Source organism: Tursiops truncatus, chromosome 19 (genome assembly GCF_011762595.2).
Source record: "Tursiops truncatus isolate mTurTru1 chromosome 19, mTurTru1.mat.Y, whole genome shotgun sequence".
Classification (NCBI taxonomy): domain Eukaryota; kingdom Metazoa; phylum Chordata; class Mammalia; order Artiodactyla; family Delphinidae; genus Tursiops; species Tursiops truncatus.
In genome coordinates this window covers 46,922,950-46,948,143 of record NC_047052.1, presented here as the reverse complement: position 1 = coordinate 46,948,143, position 25,194 = coordinate 46,922,950, and the positions used below count along the sequence as shown (strand labels likewise).

General features: G+C 42.1%; 2 long non-coding RNA genes across 2 annotated transcripts in view; one reads left to right on the top strand and one right to left on the bottom strand.

Moving 5' to 3' along the window:
* Nucleotides 1-597: 597 nt before the first annotated feature.
* LOC117309229 (uncharacterized) lies at nucleotides 598-24,161 on the bottom strand. Its single transcript, XR_004523505.2, has 7 exons — nucleotides 23,720-24,161; nucleotides 23,345-23,462; nucleotides 22,381-22,630; nucleotides 21,919-22,131; nucleotides 12,275-12,345; nucleotides 11,529-11,637; nucleotides 598-736 (listed from the first exon to the last, which is right to left on the bottom strand). It is a non-coding gene; the product is annotated as an uncharacterized lncRNA (long non-coding RNA).
* The window catches only part of LOC141277153 (uncharacterized), a 62,220-nt gene continuing 37,756 nt past the window's right edge, over nucleotides 731-25,194 (top strand). Inside the window, exons 1-2 of the long non-coding RNA XR_012328001.1 lie at nucleotides 731-12,436; nucleotides 16,078-16,129. This is a non-coding gene — a long non-coding RNA (uncharacterized lncRNA). The remainder of the gene's footprint in view (nucleotides 12,437-16,077; nucleotides 16,130-25,194) is intronic.

Here is a 25,194-nt window from a genome sequence, read left to right as displayed (position 1 = left end):
AATCATAAATACTGGAAGCATTTTACCTGCTAGGAAATTGTGCCAGGTTTTTAAAAAATCTATATTATCTTTACTAAGACAATGTCTGATTCATTGCTTTAACTTCTTTCTTTGCCCCACCTAGCTCTTAGCTCAGAAGGGTTTGTTGCATGAGTAAAGGAATAACAGGTTGGGCAGTGGAGAAAGACTGAGGGTGGTGTTGGGGAGAGATGTGTGTAGAATCTGGATTAAGTTTGGAATTTACAGGGTAAAATGGGTCGACTGGATTGAACATGAATTTCCGGACCCCTTTGAAACAAAATGATTTTGCTCTATTAGATTTAAATATATTAATTGACTTATGTTTATTACTTGCCTGGTTGTATTTAAGGTCAGGTGGTGCCAGCTAGGAAACCTGGATTTCCTGGTTTCGTTCAGGTAAGTGAGCTTAAGCCTGGGTAGGGAGAGGGCACAGGAAAAGACTGTCAGGAGAAGGCATTAGAGGGAGCAATAATTTTGGTGATAATGCTTTTTTTTTGAGAACACTAGAATGGTTTAGGGAGTAGAGACAGGGATGGGGAGCGTGAGGTGGGAGAAGAGCATCTTAAGGTGCGCTCACTGCCTTGTTGACTGAGAATGTTTCATCGGGAGGGTGGGCTCTCATAGCTCCTGTAAGGGCAGAGCAAGGCTTGCCAGCTGAGAAATGGCTGGCAGGCTCTGGAGGGCTTGGTTGGCTTCTTGTGGTGTCTTTAGTGTCCTAGGTTGAAAACAAAAGGGGGAGACGACTGTTAATGCATTTTTTAAATTTAATTTTTATGAGCGCTTTTAAAATGTTAAAAGTAAGACTCATCTAGTGGAAAAATTAAAATAATACTTATTTATTTTTTACATAATAGTTTGTTCTCCATATCTTTTTGTATGTAAACATAATAGTTTACTTTTAAAAAAATGAGCTTATACTATACATATTGTTTTGCTCTGTACCTTTAACAAATCTTTTACTATTGCACAATATTTTATTTATTTATTTATTTTGGGGCTGCATTGGGTCTGCGTTGCTGCGCGTGGGCTTTCCCTAGTTGCGGCGAGTGGGGGCTACTCTTTTTTAAATTAATTAATTAATTAATTAATTAAATTTATTTTTTTTTCTGCTTTGGGTCTTGTTGCTGCGCGGGCTTGCTCTAGTTGCGGCGAGCGGGGGCTACTCTTTGTTGCGGTGTGTGGGCTTCTCATTGCAGTGGCTTCTCTTGTTGCGGAGCATGGGCTCTAGAGCGCAGGCTCAGTAGTTGTGGCGCACGGGCTTAATTGCTCTGAGTCATGTGGGATTCTCCCAGGGCTTGAACCCATGTCCCCTGCATTGGCAGGCGGATTCTTAACCACTGTGCCACCAGGGAAGCCCCTATTGCACAATATATATATATTTTTTTTTAATTTATTTATTTATTTGGCTGTGCTGAGTCTTAATTGTTGTATGCAGGATCTTCGTTGACACGTGCGAGATCTCAGTTTCAGTGTGTGGGATTTAGTTGCCTGACCAGGAATTGAACCCAGGCCCCCTGCATTGGGAGCGTGGAGTCTTAGCCACTGGACCACCAGGGAAGTCCCTGTTGCACAATATTATACATGTATAGAAGTCCATAAAACTTATGTGTGCAGTTCAATAAATAGTTACAAAGAAGATATTCACGAAACTACTACCCAGGCCTAGAAATAGAATATTGCCAACAACCCTCCTCCTTTTCTGATTACTAACCTCTCTCCCCCTCACATTGGTAATCCCGACTTTTACAGTAAGCATTTACTTTTTTTCTTTATAGTTTTACCACCTACGTATAAATTCCTAAATAGTTTAATTTTGCCTTTATTTGAACCTTATGTATATGAAATCAGGCAATAACTATTTTGGTTTTATTTCTTTTATTCAACATTATGTTTGTAATATTCATTTATGGTTTTTTATTGTTCATTCTCATAGATATATAATATTTGAATATAGTACTATTTATTTATTCAGGGACCAGTTTTCAGTTTGGGGTAGTTATGAACACCGCCGCTATGAAATCCTTGTTCATGTCTCCCACTGTACATAAGCAAGCATTCTTTTTGAGGATACGTCTAAGAGTGGAATTGCTTGGTCACAAAGCTTAAACTTTAGTAAATAACCACCAGCACTTTTTCAAAGTGATTTAGCAATTAAACTCCCATTAGCAGGAGATGAGAGTTTCTCTGTTCTACTCTCTGCCAATACTTGGTATTGTCAGACATTAAAATTGTTGCCAGTCTGATGATATATAATGATCTCTGTTTGGGTTTAATTCATATTTTTCCAGTTACTAGAAGGGTTGAGTGCCATTTCACATGTTTATTAGCTACTTGGATTTCTTGTCTCTGAAGTGCCTATTCAAGTCTTTTTCGTATTTGTTGTGTTGCCTGCCATTGATCTACAGGAATTCCTTATATAGTCTGAATAGTAATCCTTTGTTGATCATATATGTTGCAGACATTACTCCTACTCTGTAGACTGTCGTTTTATTCTTCCTTTTTTTTTTTTTTTTTTTTTTTTTTTTTTTGCGGTACGCGGGCCTCTCACTGCTGTGGCCCCTCCCGTTGCGGAGCACAGGCTCCGGGCGCGCAGGCTCAGCGGCCATGGCTCACAGGCCCAGCCGCTCCGCGGCATGTGGGATCCTCCCGGACCGGGGCACGAACACGTGTCGCCTGCATCGGCAGGCGGACTCTCAACCACTGCGCCACCAGGGAAGCCCCTTGGTTTTGTTTTGTTTTGTCTGTGCCACGCAGCTTGTGGGATTTTAGTTCCCTGACCAGGGAGCAAACCCGGGCCCTTGGCAGTAAGAGCGCTGAGTCCTAACCACTGGACCACCAGGAAATTCCCCATTTTATTCTTTTGATGATCAAAATTCTTAATTTCAATGAAGTCAGATTTATTAATCTTTTTCTTTATGACATATTTTTTGTATCTTGTTTGAGATATCCTTTCCTACCCCAAGGTCATGAATATATTCTCCTACATTCCCTTGTCTTTCATATTTAGATCTTTAATTCACTGAATTTTATTTTTGTGATGGGTTTAAAATAGGGGGGTCTCTGCACCTTTATTTCACTTAATGTATTGTGGATATCTTTCCAATGAATACATAATGATCTACCTAATTATTTTTGTCAACTGCAGAAGTGCCCAATTTGCTTTTGATGAGTTTTTAAACTGAGGTATAATTGACATGTAACATTATATTAGTTTCACGTGTACAATATAATGATTCGATATTTGTATACATGGTGAAATGATCACAGAATAAGTCTGTTAATGATGAACATTTAAAATTTCATTTATTTATCAATACAAATACTGGTATAATGCATATGCTTTGTACATATATCTTTGAGTATCCATGCTAATATTCTATACTAGAGATTGTGAAGTGAGATAGCTGGTTAAAAGGTACACACATTTAAGTTTTTTTTTTTTTTTTTTTTGGCCACGCCTCTCGGCTTGCAGGATCTTAGTTCCCTGACCAGGCATTGAACCGGGGCCCTGGCAGTGAAAGCGCCGAGTCCTAACCACTGGACCGCCAGGGAATTCCCTGTTTTTGATAGGCATACTACCAAATTGTATTTTACCTCCCTCAACAGTGATAAGGATCTTGATTTATCTTATTCTTTTTTAAAAATTTATATTTTATATTGGAGTATAGTTGATTAACAATGTTGTGTTAGTTTCAAGTGTACAGCAGAGTGATTCAATTATACATATACATGTATCTATTCTTTTTCAAATTCTTTTTCCATTTGGGTTATTACAGTGTACTGAGCAGAGCTCCCTGTGCTATACAGTAGGTCCTTGTTGGTTATCTATTTTAAATATAGCAGTGTGTACATGTGAATCCCAAACTCCCAGTCTCTCCCTCCCCCACCCCCCTTCCCCCCCATAACTGTAAGTTCATTCACTAAGTCTGTGAGTCTGTTTCTGTTTCTGTAAATAAGTTCATTTGTATCATTTTTTTTTAAGATTCCACATATAAGTGATATCATGATATTTGTCTTTCTCTGTCTGATTTACTTCACTTAGTATGATAATCTCCAGGTGCATCCATGTTGCTGCATGGCATTATTTCATTCTTTTTAATGGCTGAGTAATATTCCATTGTATATTTGTACCATATCTTCTTTTTTTAAAAAAATTTATTTATTTAATTTATTTATTTCTGGCTGCATTGGGTCTTTGTTGCTGAGCACGGGCTTCCTCTAGTTGCGGAGAGCGGGGGCTACTCTTCCTTGCAGTGCGTGGGCTTCTCATTGTGGTGGCTTCTCTTGTTGTGGAGCACGGACTCTCGGCATGTGGGTTTCAGTAGTTGTGGCACGCAGGCTCAGTAGTTGTGGCTCACAGGCTCTAGAGCGCAGGCTCCGTAGTTGTGGCACAGGGGCTTAGTTGCTCTGCGACATGTGGGATCTTCCCGGACCAGGGATCAAACCCATGTCCCCTGCATTGGCAGGCAGATTCTTAACCACTGCACCACCAGGGAAATCCCCACCATATCTTCTTTATCCTCATCTGTTGATGGACATTTAGGTTGCTTCCATGTCTTGGCTATTGTAAAGTGTTGCAATGAACACTGAGGTGCATATATCCTTTCAAACCATGTTTTTCTCCGTATATATGACCAGGAGTGGGATTGCTGGATTGTATGGTAGCTCTATTTTTAGTTTTTTAAGGAACCTCCGTACTGTTCTCCATAGTGGCTGTACCAATTTACATTCCCACCAACAGTGTAGGAGGGTTCCCGTTTCTCCACACCCTCTCCAGCATTTATTGTTTGTAGACTTTTGGATGATGGCCATTCTGACTGGTGTGAGGTGATACCTCATTGTAGTTTTGATTTGCACTTCTCTAATAATTAGTGATGTTGAGAATCTTTTCATGTGGTTTTTGGCTATCTTTATGTCTTCTTTGGAGAAATGTCTATTAAGATCTTCCACCCATTTTTTTTGAGTGGGTTGTTTGGTTTTCTGATATTGAGCCATATGAGCTGTTTGTATATTTTGGAGATTAACCCCTTGTCAGTCGCTTCAATCGCAAATGTTTTCTCCCATTCTGTGGGTTGTCTTTTCATTTTGTTTCTGGTTTCCTTTGCTGTGCAAAAGCTTTTGAGTTTAATTAGGTCCCATTTGTTTATTTCTGTTTTTATTTCCATTACTCTAGGAGACAGATTGAAAAAGGTGTTGCTGCGATTTATGTCAAAGAGTGCTCTGCCTATATTTTCCTCTAAGAGTTTTATAGTATTTGGTTTTAGCTTTAGGTCTTTAATCCATTTTGAGTTTATTTTTGTGTATGGTGTTAAAGAATGTTCTAATTTCATTTTTTTATGTGTAGCTGTCCAGTTTTCTTAGCACCATTTATTGAAGAGACTGTCTTTTGTATACGCTTGCCTCCTTTGTCGTAGATTAATTGACCAAAGGCGCATGGGTTTATTTCTGGGCTTTCTATCCTGTTCCATTGATTCATATTTTTGTTTTTGTTCCAGTACCATACTGTTTTGATGATGGTAGCTTTGTAGTGTAGTGTGAAGTCAGGGAGCCTGATTCCTCCAATTCTGCTTTTCTTTCTCAATACTGTTTTGGCTATTTGGGGTCTTTTTTGTCTCCATACAAATTTTAAGATTTTTTTTGTTCTAGTTCTGTGAAAAATGCCATAGGTAATCATTGAATCTGTAGACTGCCTTGGGTAGTATAGTCATTTTGACAATATTGATTCTTCCAATCCAAGAACATGGTATATCTTTCCATCTGTTTGTGTTATCCTTGATTTCTTTCATCAGCATCCTGTAGTTTTCAGAGTACAGGTCTTTTGCCTCCTTAGGTAGGTTTATTCCTAGGTATTTTATGCATTGTGATGCAATGGTAAATGGGATTGTTTCTTTAATTTCTCTTCTGATCTTTTGTTGTTAGCGTATAGAAATACAACAGATTTCTGTGTGTTTATTTTGTATCCTGCAACTTTACCGAATTCATGGATGGGCTCTAGTAGTTTTCTGGTAGCATCTTTAGGATTTTCTACATGTAGTATCATGTCATCTGCAAACAATGACAGTTTTACTTCCTCTTTTCCAATTCGTATTCCCTTTATTTCTTTTTCTTCTCTGATGGCCATAGCTAGGACATCCAAAACTATGTTGAATAAAAGTGGCAAGAGTGTCTGGTTCCTGGTCTTAGAGGAAGTGCTTTCAGCTTTTCACCATTGAGTATGATGTTAGCTGTAGGCTTGTAATATATGGCCTTTATTATGTTGAGGTATTTTCCCTCTATGCCCACTTTCTGGAGAGTTTTTATTGTAAATTGGTGTTGAATTTTGTCAAAAGCTTTTTCTGAATCTATTGAGATAATCGTATGGTTTTTATTCTTCAGTTTGTTGGTGTGGTGTATCACACTGATTGATTTGCAGATATTGAAAAATCCTTGCATCCCTGGGTTAAATTGTACTTGATCATGGTGTATGATCCTTTTAATGCATTGTTGGATTTGGATTGCTAGTATTTTGTTGAGGATTTTTGCATGTATGTTTATCAGTGATATTGGCCTGTAATTTTCTTTTTTTTGTAGTTATCTTTGTCTGGTTTTGCTGTCAGGGTGATAGTGGCCTCATGGAATGAGTTTGGGAATATTCCTTCCTCTGTGATTTTTTGGAATAGTTTCAGAAGGATAGGTGTTAACTCTTCCCTAGATGTTTGATAGATTTTGTTTGTTGGGAGTTTTTAAATCACAGATTCAATTTCAGTACTTGTGGTTTGTCTTGTTCATATTTTCTATTTCTTCCTGGTTCAGTCATGGGAGATTGTACCTTTCTAAGAATTTATCCATTTCTTCTAGGTTGTCCATTTTATTTGCATACAGCTGCTTGTAGTAGTCTCTTATGACCCTTTGTATTTCTGTGGTGTCTGTTGTAACTTCTCCCTTTTCATTTCTATTTTATTGATTTGAGCCCTCTCCCTCCTTTTTAATAAATTTATTTATTTTTGGCTGCACTGGGTCTCCATTGCGGTGCACTGGCTCTCTCTAGTTGCGGTGAGTGGGGGCTACTGTTTATTGCAGTGCGCAGGCTTCTCATTGTGGTGGCTTCTTTTGTTGCAGAGCACAGGATCTAGGCGTGCAGGCTTCAGTACTTGTGGCACGTGGGCTCAGAAGTTGTGGCTCGTGAGCTCTAGAGCACAGGCTCAGTAGTTGTGGCACACGGGCTTAGTTGCTCCACAGCATGTGGGATCTTCCCAGACCAGGGCTCGAACCCATGTCCCCTGCACTGGCAGGCGGATTCCCAACCACTGTGCCACCAGAGAAGCATCCCCTTCCCTTTTCTTAATGAGTCTGGCTAAAGGTTTATCAATTTTTTTTATCTTTTCAAATAACCAGCTTTTAGTTTCATTGATCTTTTCTATTGTTTTCTTCCTATTTCACTCTTTCTGCTTTGATATTTATGATTTCCTTTCTTCTACTAACTTTGGATTTTGTTTGTTCTTCTTTCTGTAGTTGCTTTAGGTGTTAGGTTAGGTTGTTTATTTGAAATTATTCTTGTTAGGTTGTTTATTTGAGATTCTGCTTGAGGTAAGATTTTATTGCTATAAACTTCCGTCTTAGAAATGCTTTTGCTTTGTCCCATACGTTTTGGATGGTCGTGCTTTCATTTTCATTTGTCTCTATGTAAGTTTTGATTTCCTCTTTGATTTCTTCAGTGATCCATTGGTTGTTTAGTAACATATTGTTTAGCCTCCACGTGTTTGTGTTTTTTACAGTTTTTTTCTTGTAGTTGATTTCTAAACTCATAGTGTTTGGTTGGAAAAGATGCTTGATATGATTTCAGTTTTCTTAAATTTACTGAGGCTCTCCTTGTGGCCCAGCATGTGATCAATCCTGGGGAATGTTCCATGTGCACTTGAAAAGAATGTGTAATCTGCTGCTTTTGGATGGAATGCTCTATAAATATCAATTAAGTTGGTCTGGTCTAATGTGTCATTTAAGGCCTGTGTTTCCTTATTGAGTTTCTGCCTGGATGATCTGTCCACTGATGAAAGTGGAGTGTTGAAGTCCCCCAATAGTATTGTGTTAGTGTTGATTTCTCCTTTTATGGCTGTTAGTATTTGCCTTATATACTGAGGTGCTCCTATGTGTGGTGCATATACATTTTTTGTTAACGGCGCAAATACTTTTACAATTGTTATATCTCCTTCTTGGATTGATCCCTTGTTCATTATGTAATGTCCTTCTTTGTCTCTTGTAACAGTGTTTATTTTAAATTCTATTTTGTCTGATATGAGTATTGCTACTCCAGCTTTCTCTTGATTTCCATTTGCATGGAATACATTTTTCCATCCCCTCACTTTCAGTCTGTATGTGTCCCTAGATCTGAAGTCAGTCTCTTGTAGACAGCATATAGATGGGTCTTGTTTTTTTTTTTTTTTGGCTGTGTTGTGTGGCATCTGGGATCTTAGTTCCCTGACCAGGGATCAAACCTGTGGCCCCTGCTGTGGAAGCGCAGAGCCTTAACCACTGGACTGCCAGGGAAGTCCCAATACAGGTCTTGTTTTTGTATCCATTCAGTCAGTCTATGTCTTTTGGTTGGAGCATTTAATCCATTTATGTTTAAGGTAATTATCAATATGTTTGTTCTTATTTCCATTTTGTTAATTGTTTTGGATTTGTTTTTGGGGGTGTTTTTTCTTCCCTTCCTCTCTTGTTCTCTTGTGATTGATGAGTAACTTTAGTGTTGTGTTTGGATTCCTTTTTCTTTTTTTTGTGTGTATCTGTTGTAGATTTTTAGTTTGCAGTTACCATGAGGTTTTGATATATTGATAGCAGTCTATATATAAACACGATTGTTTTAAGATGGTGGTCTTTTAATTTCAAATCCATTTCAAATATCCTGCATTTGTACCCTCCTCCTTTCCTGATTATATCATATTTGTGTGAGGATGATTTCCTACCTTTATAGTATGTTTGCCTTTACTAGTGAGCTTTTCCATTTGTAATTTTCTTGTTTCTAGTTGTGGCCTTTTCTTTTCTGCCTAGAGAAGTACCCATAGCATCTGTTGCAAAGCTGGTCTGGTGGTGCTGGATTCTCTTAGATTTTGCTTGTCTCTAAAGCTTTTGATTTCTTCAGTTTTGTTGAATCTGAATGAGAGCCTTGCTGGGTAGAGTATTCTTGGTTGTAGGTTCTTCTCTTTCATCCCTTTAAATATATCATGCCACTCCCTTCTGGCCTGCAGAGTTTCTGCTGAGAAAATGGCTGATAACTTAATGGGGGTTCTCTTGCACGTTATTTGTTGCTTTTCCCTTGTTGCTTTTACTATTTTTTCTTTATCTTTAAATTTTGTCAGTTTGATTACTATGTGTCTTGGCGTGTTCCTCCTTAGGTTTATCCTGCCTGGGACTCTGTGCTTCCTGGACTTGGGTAACTGTTTCCTTTTCCATGTTGGGGAATTTTTCAGCTATTATTTCTTCAGATATTTTCTCAGGTCCTTTCTCTTTCTCCTCTCCTTCTGGGACCCCTATAATGTGAATGTTGGTGTGTTTAATGTTGTCCTCATTTCTTTTTCTTTTTCGTTCTGTTCTGTGGCAGTGATTTCCACCATTCTGTCTTCCAGCTCACTTATCTGTTCTTCTGCCTCAATTCTTCTGCTATTGATTCCTTCTAGTGTATTTTTCAGTTATTGTATTTTTCATCTCTGTTTGTTTGTTCTTTAATTCTTCTAGATGTTTGTTAAGCATTTCTTGTATATTCTCAATCTGTGCCTGCATTCTTTTTCTGAGATCTTGGATCATCTTTACTATTATCACGCTGAATTCCTTTTCAGGTAGGTTGCCTCTCTCCACTTCACATAGTTGTTCTTCTGCGGTTTTATCTTGTTCCTTCATCTGGGATATATTCCTCTGCTGTCTCATTTTGTCTAACTTTCTGTGATTGCGGTTTCTGTTCCACAGGCTTCAGGGTTGTAGTTCTTCTTGCTTCTGCTGTCTGCCCCCTGATGGATGAGGCTGTCTAAGAGGGCTGTGCAGGTTTCCTGGTTGGGGGGACTGGTGCCTGCCTACTGGTGTGTGGAGCTGCGTCTTGTCCCTCATGGGCAGGGCCGCATCAGGGGGTGTGTTTATTGGGTAGCTGTTTATTCAGGAAGACTTTAAGCAGCCTGTCTGCTGATGGGTGGGGCTGTGTTCCTACCCTGTTGGTTGTTTGGCCTGAGGCATCCCAGCACTGGAGCTACAGGCTTTTGGGTGGGGGCAGGTCTTGGTGGGAAAATGGTGGCCTTTGAGAGGGCTCATGCCAATGAGTACTCGCCAGAACTGCCTCCACCAGTGTTCTTGTCCCCACAGTGAGCCACAGCCACCTTCTGCCTCCGCAGAAGATCCTCTAATACTAGCAATTAAGTCTGGCCCAGTGTCTTATGAGGTCACCGCTTTTTCCCGTGTCCTGATGTGCATGAGACCCTGTTTTTACCCTCCAAGAGTTGAGTTTCTGTTTCGCCCAGTCCTTTGGAATTCCTGCAATCAATCCCCGCTGGCCCTCAAAGCCAGATTCTCTGGGGGCTCCTCTCCATGTTGCCAGATCCTCAGGCTGAGGAGCCTGACGTGGGGCTCAGAACTGTCATTCCTGTGGTAGAACTTCTGTGGTATAATTTTCCAGTTTATGAGTTGCCCACCCGAAGTGTATGGGATTTGATTTTATCGCGATTGTACCCCTCCTACCATGTTATGTGGCTTCTTCTTTTTTTTGTTTTTTTGTTTTGCGGTACGCGGGCCTCTCACTGTTGTGGCCTCTCCCATTGCGGAGCACAGGCTCCGGACGCGCAGGCTCAGCGGCCATGGCTCACGGGCCCAGCCGCTCTGCGGCACGTAGGATCTCCCCGGACCAGGACACGAACCCGTGTACCCTGCATTGGCAGGCGGACTCTCAACCACTGCGCCACCAGGGAAGCCCGTGGCTTCTTCTTTGTCTTTGGATGTAGGATATCTTTTTTGGTAGCTTCCAGCATTTTTTTATCAGTGGTTGTTCAGCAGTTAGTTGATTTTGGTGTTCCTGTAAGAAGGGGTGAGCTCATGTCCTTCTACTCTGCCATTTTGTCTCCTCCTCCTGATTTATCTTATTCTTGATAATATCATAATATCAGTCAGTTTAAGATTTGCCAATATACTTTTTATATGACATTTAATAACAGACTAGGGAGCAATCAAATTCTGTTTGTCACCAACACTGGTGTCATCTCCAAAGATCAATGGCCAGGTCCCCAACAGCCCCATCTCCCTCCACTTTGATAAGCAATGGCATTCTATCATTAAAGAATTAGGTTATACCTCTCTAGTTGTAAGAGAACTGTATTCTGCTTTTCTTTCTCTTCCTATTTCCCCACAAGTTGACACTGAGTAGAAATGGCTGAGGAGTGTGCTTATCCTGGTCTTCATTTCATCTCTCTTATCTCTTTGCAACCCCTGCTTCAACCCTGGTTGATTGCACAGAGTGACTCTGGTTTAAGGAAGGTCATTCTTTTGCAACTTACTGGTTTTCTTCACTCTGCCCTTGAAATGCCCTTCACTCACAGGGACACGGCTTCCTTGGCAGCCTGGGCACTGTCATGAGTTTTCTTTTAGGGGCTCTCAGGAACCAATCTGAAATAAGGGAGTTGCTGCTTAGAAGGGTTAATATGTTTGAGGCAGGGCTTTACTTGCCATCTTCCTTGCCTCTCGATTCGTTTTCATACTGCAGTGGGTGTGGGAAAGGGTCAACCAAGCACAGTGAAGATATCCAGTTACATGAGCACCAGGGTCTCTAAGTTGTTTGCCTGACCTGTATGGGCAAAGATTTGGTGGCAGGTTTGGAGGAGGCATCAGGGTATCATTAGGGAGACTGAAAAATGAGGAAATAAGACCTAGGTGTCTGCTTTTTAGTGTCTGCTTTACCTCAAGCAAGCCATGCCTCTCTGATTTCAGTCTTACCTGTGAGTAAAATAAGGTTGAGAATGGGGTCCAGGAAGGTCTTGGAAGGCAACCCTGGGTTGTGGGGAAAAGAGGGTAAGGGAGAGGGGGCAGCCAGAGATTCAGCCAGCTCCCTGCTGGACCTTGGAGGAGTCCAGCTCTTGCCTAAGGCTCAGAAAGAAAATAAGTGTTGGTGCTGCATGTGATGGTCTTGCGGAGAGGGTAGAGGGTGAGGGCAGCTCAGATAACATCTGCTCTGGTCTCAGAGGGACTCAGCGGAGCAAGTTGGGATCTGATGGTGCATCGCTGTTGTCAATACTGGATTACTGACCTTTGCACTCACATTCTTGGGCGCCTTCTCAGAACCACTTCCCAGAAGCCTGGCGTTGGTCCCTGTGGCCTCTGGTGACCCATGTCGGAAGGAAACAGATCATTTCGTCACTGGAAAGCAAAGGCGCCAAGAGAATTGGTACCCTGCCATTGTGCTAACTAGGTCAGTACAGCTCCATTGCTCTTCCTTTGTTACTCAGGGATCTAGGGAACTTCAAGAGAGGAGTATTTTATATGTATTTTATTTATTTATTTATTTAGGCCACGCTGCACGGCTTGTAGGATCTTTGTTCCTTGACCAGGGATTGAACCCAGGACCTTGGCAGTGAAAGTGCAGAGTCCTAACCACTGGACTGCCAGGGAATTCCCTGTTATATTTTTTTAAATTATATAGTTTATTTATAATGCTGTGTTAATTTCTGGTGTACAGCAAAGTTATTCAGTTTTATACACACACACATATATTCTTTTTCATATTCTTTTCCATTATGATGTATTACAGGATATTGAATATAGGTCCCTGTGCTATAGTGTAGGACCTTTTTGTTTGTCTATTTTATTTTATTTTTTTAAGTTTATTTGTCTGCATCGGGTGTTGTGGCATGCAGGAGCTTAGTTGCGGCATGTGAGATCTTTCGTTGTGGCACACAGGCTTCTCTAGTTGCGGTGTGCGGGCTCAGTAGTTGTGGCGTGTGGGCTTAGTTGCCCAGCGGCATGTGGAATCTTAGTTCCCAACCCACGTCCCTGCATTGGAAGGTGGATTCTTAACCACTGGACCACCAGGGAAGTCCTCTATTTTATATATAGTGGTTTGTATCTGCTAATCCCAAACTCCTAGTTTATCTTTCCCCTACCCCCTTTCCCCTTTGGTAGCCATAAATTTGTTTTCTATGTCTGTGAGCCTGTTTCTGTTTCTTAAATAAGTTCACTTGCGTCATATTTTAGGTTCCACATATAAGTGATATCATATGGTATTTGTCTGACTTACTTCACTTAGTATGATCATCTCTGGGTCCATCTGTGTTGCTGCAAATGGCATTTCATTCTTTTCTATGGCTGAGTAATATTCCATTGTGTGTATGTACCACCTCTTCTTTATCCATTCATCTGTCAATGGACATTTACATTGCTTCCATGTCTTGGCTATTGGAACTAGTGCTGCTATGAACATTGGGGTGCATGTATCTTTTCAAATTATAGTTTTGTCCGGATATATGCCCAGGAGTGGGATTGCTAGATCATATGGCAACTCTATTTTTAGTTTTTTGAGGAACCTCCGTACTGTTTTCCATAGTGGCTGCACCAATTTACATTCCCACCACCAGGGTGGGAGGGTTCCCTTTTCTCCACACCCAAGAGAGGAGTATTTTAAATGAATAATCCAGAATTGAAGTTTAAAATCTGGCTTAGAAAAAAGCTTACCTGGAAGTAGGTCGAGAAAGAATGGCTTCTGGATGGAAAAGAGCACAAACGGTAGGGGTTAATGAAGACCTTACATCCTCCCCCCATTAAAATCCTCAAGACTTAAGGAATGAGAGCAAGGAGTAGATTATTCCATTAACCAGTCAGGAACTTCACCTGACCTCCATGTTTGGTTGTATTTGAATCCATAATCCCAATTCAACTATAAAAGGATGGTATTTACCTTTGTTCCTCTGGAACAAATCCATTCTGTTTTGGCCTCCATTCAGGTCTGTCTTATCACCTGATGCTATCTTACTCGCATTTTGTGATACCTAAAATATTTTTATGACAATCAAGTATGATGTTTTATAGAGATTCTGGGACTAGAAATGGGCCCAGATGATGCTTCCGCTGTACAGGAGCTGCTCATGTTTCCTGTCAGACTTAATTACGGTTTCACATGGTTCCCCATCACATTTGAATGCAGCTGTATCCTTGCACAATTACACTTAAAGTTTGTTGTTTGAAATGTGTTGTGGACTGAACTGTGTCCCCCTAAACTCATTGAAATCCTAACCCTTAATAACTCAGAATGACTGTATTTGAGGATAGGGCCTTCACAGAGATGATTAAGTTAAAATGAGGCCCTGATGGTTGGGCTCTAATCCAGTCTGACTGGAGTCCTTATAAGGAGAAGAGATTTGGGCGCACAAAGAGACACCAGGCATGTACATGCACAGAGGAATGACCAGGTGAGGAAATAGCAAGGAGATGGCCATCTGTAAGGCAAGGAGAGAGCCCTCAGAAGAAACCAAAGTTGCTGACACTTTATCTTGAACTTTCTAGCCTTCAGAATTGTGACAAAATAAGTTGTTGTTTAAGTCTCCTAGCCTGTGGTATTTTGTTATGGCGGTCCTAGCAAACTGAAAATCTTTCTCCCTTACTAGACTCTGACCCAATGGCTCAGTGGTCATTCAGCTACAGGGCTCCTGACACATGGTAGACACGTGGTAAATGTTTGTTTGATAAGCAGATGGACAGGTTGTCCAGAGAGGGCCCTTAGGGCAGCATCTGGTTCAATCCAGCTCTATTTTCCAGACTCGTGCCCTTTCTGTCACACAGATGGAGGATGTTGCATCATTTCCCTACCTGCTGGTTTCTAAATGTTCTCACGTGCTGTTTTGAGTGGTGTTAATTTCAACAAGCATGGCCCCTGCTGTCTAAACTTTTCTAATATTTTACTCTCGCCTGACCTCTACTTCTGGTTCCAGAGAAAAGCCACAGAATATTGGAGCCAGAAGGTATCTTGGAGATGAGGTATCTTGGAACGCCTACACTGATGATTTTTTCTTCTTCATTTAAAAAAAATTGATCTTTATTGGAGTATAATTGCTTCACAATACTGTGTTAGTTTCTGTTGTGCAACAAAATGAATCAGCCATATGCATACATATATCCCCATGTCCCCTCCCTCTTGAGCCTCCCTCCTACTCTCCCTATCTCACCCCTCTAGGTTGTCGCAAATCACTGAGCTGATCTCCCTGTGCTATGCCGCTGCTTCCCACCAGCAATCTTACATTCGGTAGTGTGTATATGTCGATGCTACTCTCACTTCGCCCCAGCTTCCCCCTCCCCACCCCATGTCCTAAGTCCATTCTCTATGTCTACATCTTTATTCCTGCCCTGCCACTAGGTTCATGAGTACCATTTTTTTTTCAGATTCCATATATATTCATTTTTAATGGGACATAACTATATTAGAGAAAATTTGTAAAGTCCAAAACCAATTTTACTCTTACCAAATGTTGGAATTTTAGTGTGAATACGATTTTTTAAATATAGTGGTAACCACGGTATGTGAACGAATTTCTTTCTGTTCACTTTATAAGCTTGTTCCCGTGTTGTCTTACAACATTTATAACACACATTTTGAATGACTACATAACACTCCCAAGTATACATACTTCAGATTACTTTTTAAAAAATTATTTATTTATTTGGCTGCGCCAGGTTTTAGTTGCGGCACGTGGGATCTTCATTGCGGTGTGCGGTGTGCGGGCTCTTAGTTGCAACATGCAAGATCTAGTTCCCTGACCAGGGATCAAACCCGGGCCCCCTGCAGTGGGAGCTTAGAGTCTTAACTGCTGGGCCACCAGGGAAGTCCCCAGATTACTTAATTGTTCTCTCATTGTTGAGTATTTAGATTGTTTTATTTTTGGATATTGATAAATTTCTTTGTAACTGTTTTCTAAATGTTGGATTTCTGTCTCCGGGAAGACTTCCCAAGTGGAATTACTGGGTCAAAAGTTAAGAACAGTTTTATGTTTCTTGATATCTTTACCAAGTTGCTTTTAAAAGAGTTGTACTAATTAACTAAATCACTGTCCCTTTTATTTTCAGGTGAGGAAACTGAGACCCAGAGAGAGCAAATGAAATGCCCAAGTTCACAAAGGTAATGGTGACTCATCTGTAGCTAAAATCCAGGTCCAAGACTCCTACTCTGCTGTTCTTTCTGCAGCCCTACATGACCTAATGTCATGGTGTAACTGAAAATGAAGCCGTTACTATAGTATCATGTCCTCCAAATGTCAGGCATTTTTGGACCACCTTAATGATTTTTGCTATAGCTTATACACCTCTACTATTATTTATTTCATACTTTTTGCTTTAAATAAATTTAATTTACATAACATCTTCATTCTATGCAATATTTTTTGTGAGATTATCCATTTGATATATGCTTAGATTTTTTTCTAACATGCATTAAAATAAGCATGTAACTATTAAAGTAAAAACTAATTTATGTTCTACCTAAAATCAGTTTTGGAATATATTGATGCAATGTAATAAGCATGGACTTTATATCTAGGCAGACCTGGGGTCAACTGCTTCCTCTGTCAGTTAACTCTGTAGCCTGGGAGAAGTCACTTAGCTTCTACGATCTTTGGTTCTCTGGTTTGTAACGAGTGGATATTAGTATCCACCTTGCAGTGTTGTTAGGAATAAAGGAGCTACTGGGGGCCTGGTGCCCAAGGAGGTGTTCAGTATATGATGGTTATTATTGTGGTTATTATTGCAGACTTCTAGTTATTTCCCAAAGGGTGTGTCTATGCTGGAATGTTTGTCTTATTGCTTTCTGCTGATTTGCATGTGTAAAGAAGTAACTTCCACCTGTTAGTTTTTGCAGTAGATCTATTATTTTTTTGACTTTCCAGTTCTACTACATATTAGCTTTGTGACTTTGGACAAGTTGCTTAACTTTTCTGTGCCTCATTTACCTAATTTATAAAATGGGGCTAAAAAAAGTACATTGGTGTGTGTATGCATACATCTGTCCACCAGAGGGCCTAGATGCAATAGCCCTTGTAGCAATGGGCAATACCTTGTGCCCAAGGTTTGTGTATATCATTTTCCCCTGAAAGGAGCCATGGCTCCGAGGAGAAATGGCTGACTCCAAGGATAGGGAAGGAAAGTAGAAGATAAGCCTGGAACATCTAGTGGTGTCAGAAAGTCAGAAACTGCTAAAAAAAAATCCCGATATGTCAAAATGATGCAGAAGCCAACTTGAAGAAGTTCTTAGTGGCCGGTTTTGGGACAATATGAATGACATTATAAATAAGGATAGTAATGGATTATAATCCACAAATATCCCTGAGAATTTACTTATATAAATAAATAATTGAATACCTGAATAAATGAGAGAGAAGGAAGAGCTCTTTCTTTTTGTTTTTCCCCTTGGCTGCACCACACAGCTTGAGGGATCCTAGTTCCCCAACCAGGGATTGAACCCTTGCCCTTGGCAGTGAAAGCACGGCGTTCTAACCACTGGGAATTCCCCGGAAGAGCTCTTTCTTACAGTAGAATCCTAATTAATACATTTAGAAGGAATGTTGGAAATAGAAAAATCACCATTTGGCTAAGACTATAGTAATACCTGTTGTAGGCGAGAATCATCAATGGATTTTAAAAATTAATAGGCAAAAGTATGACGAGAAGAAACAGGCTATTTGCATAGTTTCGAAGTATCTCCCCACAAGATACTTATTAACTACAATGAGAATATAGTACCTTTATGGACACCGCCTTAACTAGTGTTCAAACTTAACATCACCCATAAATGAGTATTGTTACCGTGGGCCTCTGATGTGCCGAGAAGGCAAACGTCACTTCTGTGGTGTTCTTGCCAAAAATGCGTAATCTGAATTTAGTCATGAGGAAACATCAGATAAGCCCAAGTTGAGGGATATTCTATAAAATAACTGACAATACTCTTCAAAAGTGTCAAGATCATGGAAGACAAGGAAGGCTGACAAAGTACTCTAGATTGGAGGAGACCAGGAGGTCCTACATTCTTCAGTGTAGGTTCCTGGATTGGATTCTGGATCAGAAAAAGAATACTAGTGGGATGAATTGGGAGATTGGGATTGACATATATACACTAATATGTGTAAAATAGATAACTAATAACCTGCTGTATAAAAAAAATAAAATAAAATTCAAAAAAAAGAATACTAATGGGATGATTAGCAAAATCTAAAAATTTGTACATTAGTTAATAGTACTGTATCATTGCTAATTTTCTGGTTTTGATAATCATATTATGGTTATGTATGATGTTATTGGAAAAAAACTGCATGAAGGATATATTGGAACTCTGATTATTTTTACCATATTTTTGAAGTCTGAAGAATGAAAAGTTAAAAAAAAAAAGACATTAGGGACTTCCCTGGTGGCACAGTGGTTAAGAATCCACCTGCCAATGCAGGGGACACGGGTTCAATCCCTGGTCTGGGAAGATCCCACATGCCGTGGAGCAACTAAGCCCATGTGCCACAACTACTGAGCCTGAGCTCTAGAGCCTGTGAGCCACAACTACAGAGCCTGCGTGCCACAACTACTGAAGCCCACGTGCCCTAGAGCCCGTGATCTGCAACAAGAGAAGTCACCACAATGAGAAGCCTGTGCACTGCAACGAAGAGTAGCCCCCACTCTCCACAACTAGAGAAAGCCCGTGCACAGCAAGAAAGACCCAACACAGCCAAAAGTAAGTAAATAAATTTATTTTAAAATATCGTATCAAAAACAAACAAACAAAACAAAAACCCTAGGGATAAACTTAACCAAGGAGGTGAGGTGAAAGATCTACATGCTGAAAACTATAAAACATTGATAAAGGACATTGAAGACGATTCAAAGCAACGGAAAAATATCCCATGCTCTTCGATTGGAAGAACTAATATTGTTAAAATGGCCATACTACCCAAAGAAATCTATAGATTTAATGTGATCCCTATCAAAACACCCATGACATTTTTCACAGAACTAGAACAAATAATCCTAAAATTTACATGGAACCACAGACGACCCTGAATTGCCAAAGCTGTCCTGAGGAAGAAGAACAAAGCTGGAGGCATAACCCTCCCAGACTTCAAACAATACTACAAAGCTACAGTAATCAAAACAGTGTGGTATTGGCACAGAAACAGACACATAGATCAATGGAACAGAATAGAGAGCCCAGAAATAAACCCACACACCTATGGTCAATTAATCTACAACAAAGGAAGCAAGAATATACGATTGAGAACAGTCTCTTCAACAAGTGGTGTTGGGAAGACTGGACAGTTACATGTAAATCAGTGAAATTAGACCACTCCCTCACACCATATACAAAAATAAACTCAAAGTGGCTTAAAGACCTAATATAAGACATGATGCCATAGAACTCCTAAAAGAGAACATAAGCAAAACATTCTCTTACAGCAATATTTTCTTAGGTCAGTCTCCTAAGGCAAAAGAAATAAAAGCAAAAATAAACAAATGGGACCTAATCAAACTTAAAAGTTTTTGCAGAGCAAAGGAAACCATAAACAAACAAAAAGGCAATCTGTGGAATGGGAGAAAATATTTGCAAACAATGCGACTGCCAAGGGGTTAATATCCAAAATATACAAACAGCTCATACGACTCAATATCCAAAAAACAAACATTCCAATAAAAAAATGAGCAGAAGACCTAAATAGACATTGCTCCAAAGAAGGCATACAGATGGCCAACAAGGACATGAAAACATGCACAACATCGCTAATTATTAGAGAAATGCAAACCAAAACCACAATGAGGTATCACCTCACACCAGTTAGATTGGCCACCATCAAAAAGTCTACAAGTAGTAAATGCTGGAGAGGGTGTGGAGAAAAGGGAACTGCGCCACCTGGAAGCTCAGTGAGCTTTCCCCAACCCATTGCCTTTTTGCCTTAGTAGCTACTTCACTCATCTGATTGACTGAACCCTTACTAAGTTCACATTATCAATCGTTGACTCGTTACAACAGTTGTACATGCTAAGTGGTATTTTATTCATTTTAAGAAGATAAAACTGAGGCTGAAAAATGTTAAGCATCTTGTCCAGGGTTTCAAAGTAAGTGATGGAGCCAGGATTTGGATCGCGGTTCCCCTCAATTCAAGTCTGAGTCTCAAGGTCCAGGTGAGTCTAAACGTGTCGCCATGTTTGAGAATTACTGGTAGAGAGCAGTGGCCCCACTGGGCAGTGGTTCCCCCTCCAGGGGACATTTGGCAATGTCTGGAGATATTTTTGGCTGTACTAACTGGGCAGGGCAGGGTGGTAGGGGAGAGGCTGCTCTTGGCTTCTAGCAGGTGGAGGCCACGTGGATGTTGTTAAACATCCTGTAACCTGTTGTTAAACAGGTTACAAAGCACAGAACAGCACCCCCTCCTCACAACAAGGAATTATCCAGCCCTAATGTCAGTGGGCCTGCTATGAAACGCGGGTGTCGAGTCTCCTAAGGGCAACATTTTGAGCTCAGAAACCTGAGGATTTATTCTTTCACTTTGCGAATATTTACTGAGCATCGTGCGGGATAGTGTGAGGGATGTGGAAACAATACACCAGATTGTGCCAGAGGGGAGGTTACAGTGTAGAAGGGCAGGGGTGGAGGTGGGAGAGGCACAGCAACACCTCAACTTAAGGTAGAACACGAAAAGGGCGAGAGTTGAGTTAGGGTTAAGCTTTTTCACAGGCGGGAGGGCTCACATGTGGTCCTGGGACGAATCAAGGGAGGCTGTGGGAGGAGGGGGCTTGGGGTGAGTTTTGTGAGGGAAGCTGAGCTGGTGGGAAAGCACAGGAGCAGCTCGGGAGCAGCCCGAGGCCTAGCTGAGTGGAGCACAGAGCACTTAGTGCGAGGAGGGCTGGACTGGAAAGGCAGCTGTGGCTGCAGCTTGGAATCCAGGCTGAGGACTCTAGCCTTGGTGTCTGTCCTAGTGGTGGAAAAGCCTTCCCTTCCAGAATGGTGGTCTAGGCCCCAGGGCTGGGGGGCCCAGCAGCTTCCAGAGAGCTCTCTCTGTAAGAGAGGGAACGTTGGAAATTGGGGTGGAGTAGGGAGAACTCCTGATTTTAGGACAGAGTTGATGCTCAGTATATAACAAAGCTATTTCACCTCAAAGTAGCCCTTGGGGAGATGTTCCCCTCGAGAGCAGACATAGGTCGGGATGAGGTCTCTTCTGCACAGCTGTTCTGCTAAGGGCTAGGCCACTTCAGCTGTAGTGAAAAGTGGAGCCGATTCGGAGCCCCTAACCCAGGGTCTGCTTCCCAAAGGTGAGCTGTTCAAACAGGGCTTGGTGTGCCTACAGTTTCAAACACGGGTACTACCTGGTGGTGTGATTTTTCTAGTTTATCACCATACCGTGAAACAGCATTAAAAATTGTTGGGGCACATCTGGTGCACTGTACAGAATACAGTCGAGGATGACTTACTGTCTGTGGTTGTACAGTTGCCTTCAACACCCTCCCACCACTGCCTCCAAGCCTGACCCTGGGGACATTCATTACTCTCTAGAACAGGGACTGGGGGGCAGGTGAGGCAGCAAATCTTTGTTGGGCCATTATTTTTTTCTCCCCCGCCAGCTACAGTTGCAGACACTTCCATACACACGGGCTTCTTTAACTCTCCCAACACTCTTTGGATTTATGTACAGTTCATTCCTTTTTGTAAGTGAAGAAACAGGCACTGAGACAGGCTAACTTGCCCCTAATCCCTGTAACCTAAAGGGGCTACATTTTACTGCATGTGTGGTCACGTTCTTTTCTGTTTTGCCATGTTTCTCCCCCCTCTTTATCTTTCATAGAAAAAATATTTTTTTTTTACCTGTATTTGAGCTGCTGCGGACCGTGGACACCAGCATTAGCGGCAGCAACAGAAGGAGGGAAGAGATTAGAACTTACATTTCAACTGATGGTGCTGCTGTGCGTTGCTTGAAGAGTGTGTGGAAGGTTCCCAGTGAGAGGGTCCCGAGTTCTTGGAGTGGCTCAGGCCGTGCGTGGTACGTGGCTTGGGGGTCTGAGCCTTACTCCCAGGCCAGTGTTCCCACTAGAGGGTGAGAACGGCCAAGTGTCGCTGGTCTCATTAGGTAACTGGACCATGTGACTTATGGGAATCTGGAAGGTAAAGGTGGCCAAAGAGAAGGAGTGAAGCATATTCTTAGGAACGTGGGAGGGCGACTGATAACTTGGCAGCAGTTCTCAGCCCCTCCCCTCCTCCCTCCCGCCTCCCTACCCGCCAGTGTGCTATGATTTCTTCCCCAAGTCTTTTTCCTTGTTTGAATTTCCTAATACATGTGAGTGACATTTTCTAGCTTAATATCTGGCAGGAAAGAGAGTGCTAAGGGCTGGCAAAGAGAGACTCACACGGCGTGTTTCCCCTCTGTCCTCTCCACTCCCGTCCTTGGATCAGCAATAGCAGTGTTGTTTTTGGGAAGTTGCCGTGTCCCCACTGTTTACAATTTCCTCCAATTCCGTGGCCACGTAAGGAGGGAAGCAGAGAGGATCAAGGAGGAGAGGCTCTTCTCTCTTGCCCCGAACCCTGGCCTGGAGACCGGGTCAAAGCAGGCCTCCTTGTTGTTGGTTAGGCAGGTGGCTGTGGGCTCGTGGCTCCCGCCTAAAGGAGAGGGAACTGGGTTGGTGGAAGACCCTCAAGGCTTCATGTCCAAGAGGGTTTGAGAAACAGGAGCCACAGCGGGGAAGGTGTTTGCCCAGGCTGCTGGGGCTCTTGTTTCAGACCTTGTCTGGAAACAGCCCAAAGTGAAAGAGGGAGGTGATACTGAGGCTGGGACCTGGGACCCTTTGCTGCAGTGCTACAATGTTTGCACCTGGACACACCTCTCCAGGAGCGACAACATACAAAGAAACTGCATGGGACTAAAAATAACTGCATGCACTGGCAGTTGGGGCAAATTCTTGACAAAAGATAGAGACCGAAAAACCCAACTACCACTTTTGAAGAGCCCAGAGCAAAAGCAGGGGATCGGGAGCAAAAGCAGGGTACTGTGAATGCCCCCTGCACCCAGTACCACCTAAGGAATGGAGAAACCACCTTAGCTACCCCTGCAGCCCGACCCCTGGACACACCCCTACCCTCACCTCACATAAGGAACAAGCTCACCCCCACTCAGGGAACAAATGAGCAAGGGAACCTGTTGTTTGTTCTCGCTCCCCTCTGCTGCAGCAGGGGCCCCAATAACACCTTGCCTGAATTTCTTGTCTGGCCTCTGGTCAATTTCCATTGATTAAGGAGGCCAGGAACCCTGGTGGGTAACAACATTACTTGGAGCAAACATGAAGGGCACAGAGCATCAGCACTTACTAAACTTACCAGTGCGCGACTTGATGGGAAAGTAAATCACCCCCTCAGGCTCCATGTGTGTGTAAAAAAGATTTTTTTTTTTTCTGGTAATGGACTGCACTTTCACATGCTTTCTAACATAGCAGGCCTAGTTAAAGGGTTACAAAAATATCATTCAATTCAACAAACATTTACAGAGTACCCACAAAGTGCCACACCCCACATAAGTTCAGGAACGTAAAAATGAACGATTAACAGCCCACGTCTCAAAAATCCCCACCCAATTAGCTGCATGCTCTTCCTCGGCCCTGCCCTCCTGTCTGCCATCCGCCAGCACAAATCCTACCCCAGCCTCCAGACCCAGCCCAAGTCCCACTGAACCCAGAGTCCGCTGAGCTTACTCACAGCCCATGGTGAACTGCTGCCACTTCTGAAACTTGGTAGCACGATATCTCTAGGTTTTATGAAGTGTGTGTCATCTCCCTGGCTAAACTTGAGCTTCCTGAGGACAGAGACCATTGTTAGAATTTTCCAGGGAGGAGCCACATCAGTGGTTTACATCAGACCAAGCTCAGACCGTGCCTCCAACTCGAGGACAATCTCCACTGCCTAGCACAGTGCCTGCCGCCTGCAGATGCTTTATAAACTTTGTAGTAGCAAAGTCTACAATCAACCCTCCAACATGTCCATAGGCAGAAATAATCTGAAATTGAGAGGGTAAGAATGAGCAAACAAAAACCATGCCTGGCCTCTTCCCTCCTCTTGGCTGGAACAAAAGTCACACCACCTTTACTCACTCCTGCCTGGAGGAGCCAGGGAGGACTTCCTGTTAACCTTCCCCTCAGCCCCATAAATATCACCCAGCACTTAAGCCCAGCCTCCCGCCGTCTTCGAGCCCATTTCCTGAAGCCTCTGGAATGAGTCATATTTAATAAGTGCTGACGTTTGGGGCAAGAAGAGCCAACCCTCCCAGCTCCTTAACTGGTGAGAAAAGTAAGATGAAGTGCATTTACAGATTTTGGCCACAGGGTGGCAGCACCGCCTAAGTGCTGGTATTTTCCAAGACTACCCAGACGTGGTCAAGTCGGAGATGAAGTTAGGATCAGGAAAAGGGCGCAAGGGAAGTGACTAGGTGAACTTTTTTTTTTTCTGCGAAGTGAGAGAGTTGAGATGAGTCTCAAACCATTGCATTTTAGAACTGGAAGACACTTTAGAGAAGCATCTCAAACTTAACGTGCTTATAGACCGATCACCAGAGAATCTTGTTCAAATACAGATTTGCTTCTTCTGGTGGAGCCTGAGATTCTGCATTTCTAATAAGCTTTCGGATGATGCCGTTGCTGCTGGTTATTGGACCCCACTCTGAATAGCAAAGCCTTAGAGGTCATGTAGATTAATTCTCCTTTCCCCCGATTTATGGATGAAGAGAGGCTGCAGTCCAGAGAGAGCAGGTGCCTTGCCTGACGTAGCCATGACTTCAGCACTTAGCTGTCTACATCTCAACCCAAGCTTCTCACTCTTAATCCACTATATCGTGTGGCCCCCCTTCCTGTTGTGGTGGCATCTCTGTAGCTTAGGAGCCAGAACTCGCGCTTTTACCACCGTTTGGTTTAATCTTTGCTCGAGGCATCACTTTGGTTGCTCCCTTATTCAAAACCTTCAGTGGCTCTTCTTTACCACAAAATAAAGTTCAAATGTCTCAGTCTCATTTTCATGGCTGTACAACATGTGGTCCCACTCTCGCAAGCTTACTTAAATCCATGGTTCCTTAACCCTGTGTTTCCTCTGTAGCTTTCCCTGCTCCTTCCTGTTCCCTAAACATACTGTGTTCAGTCCTCTCTCAGTGGTAGTGGTACTGGCATGGGCTTGGAGTTAGATAT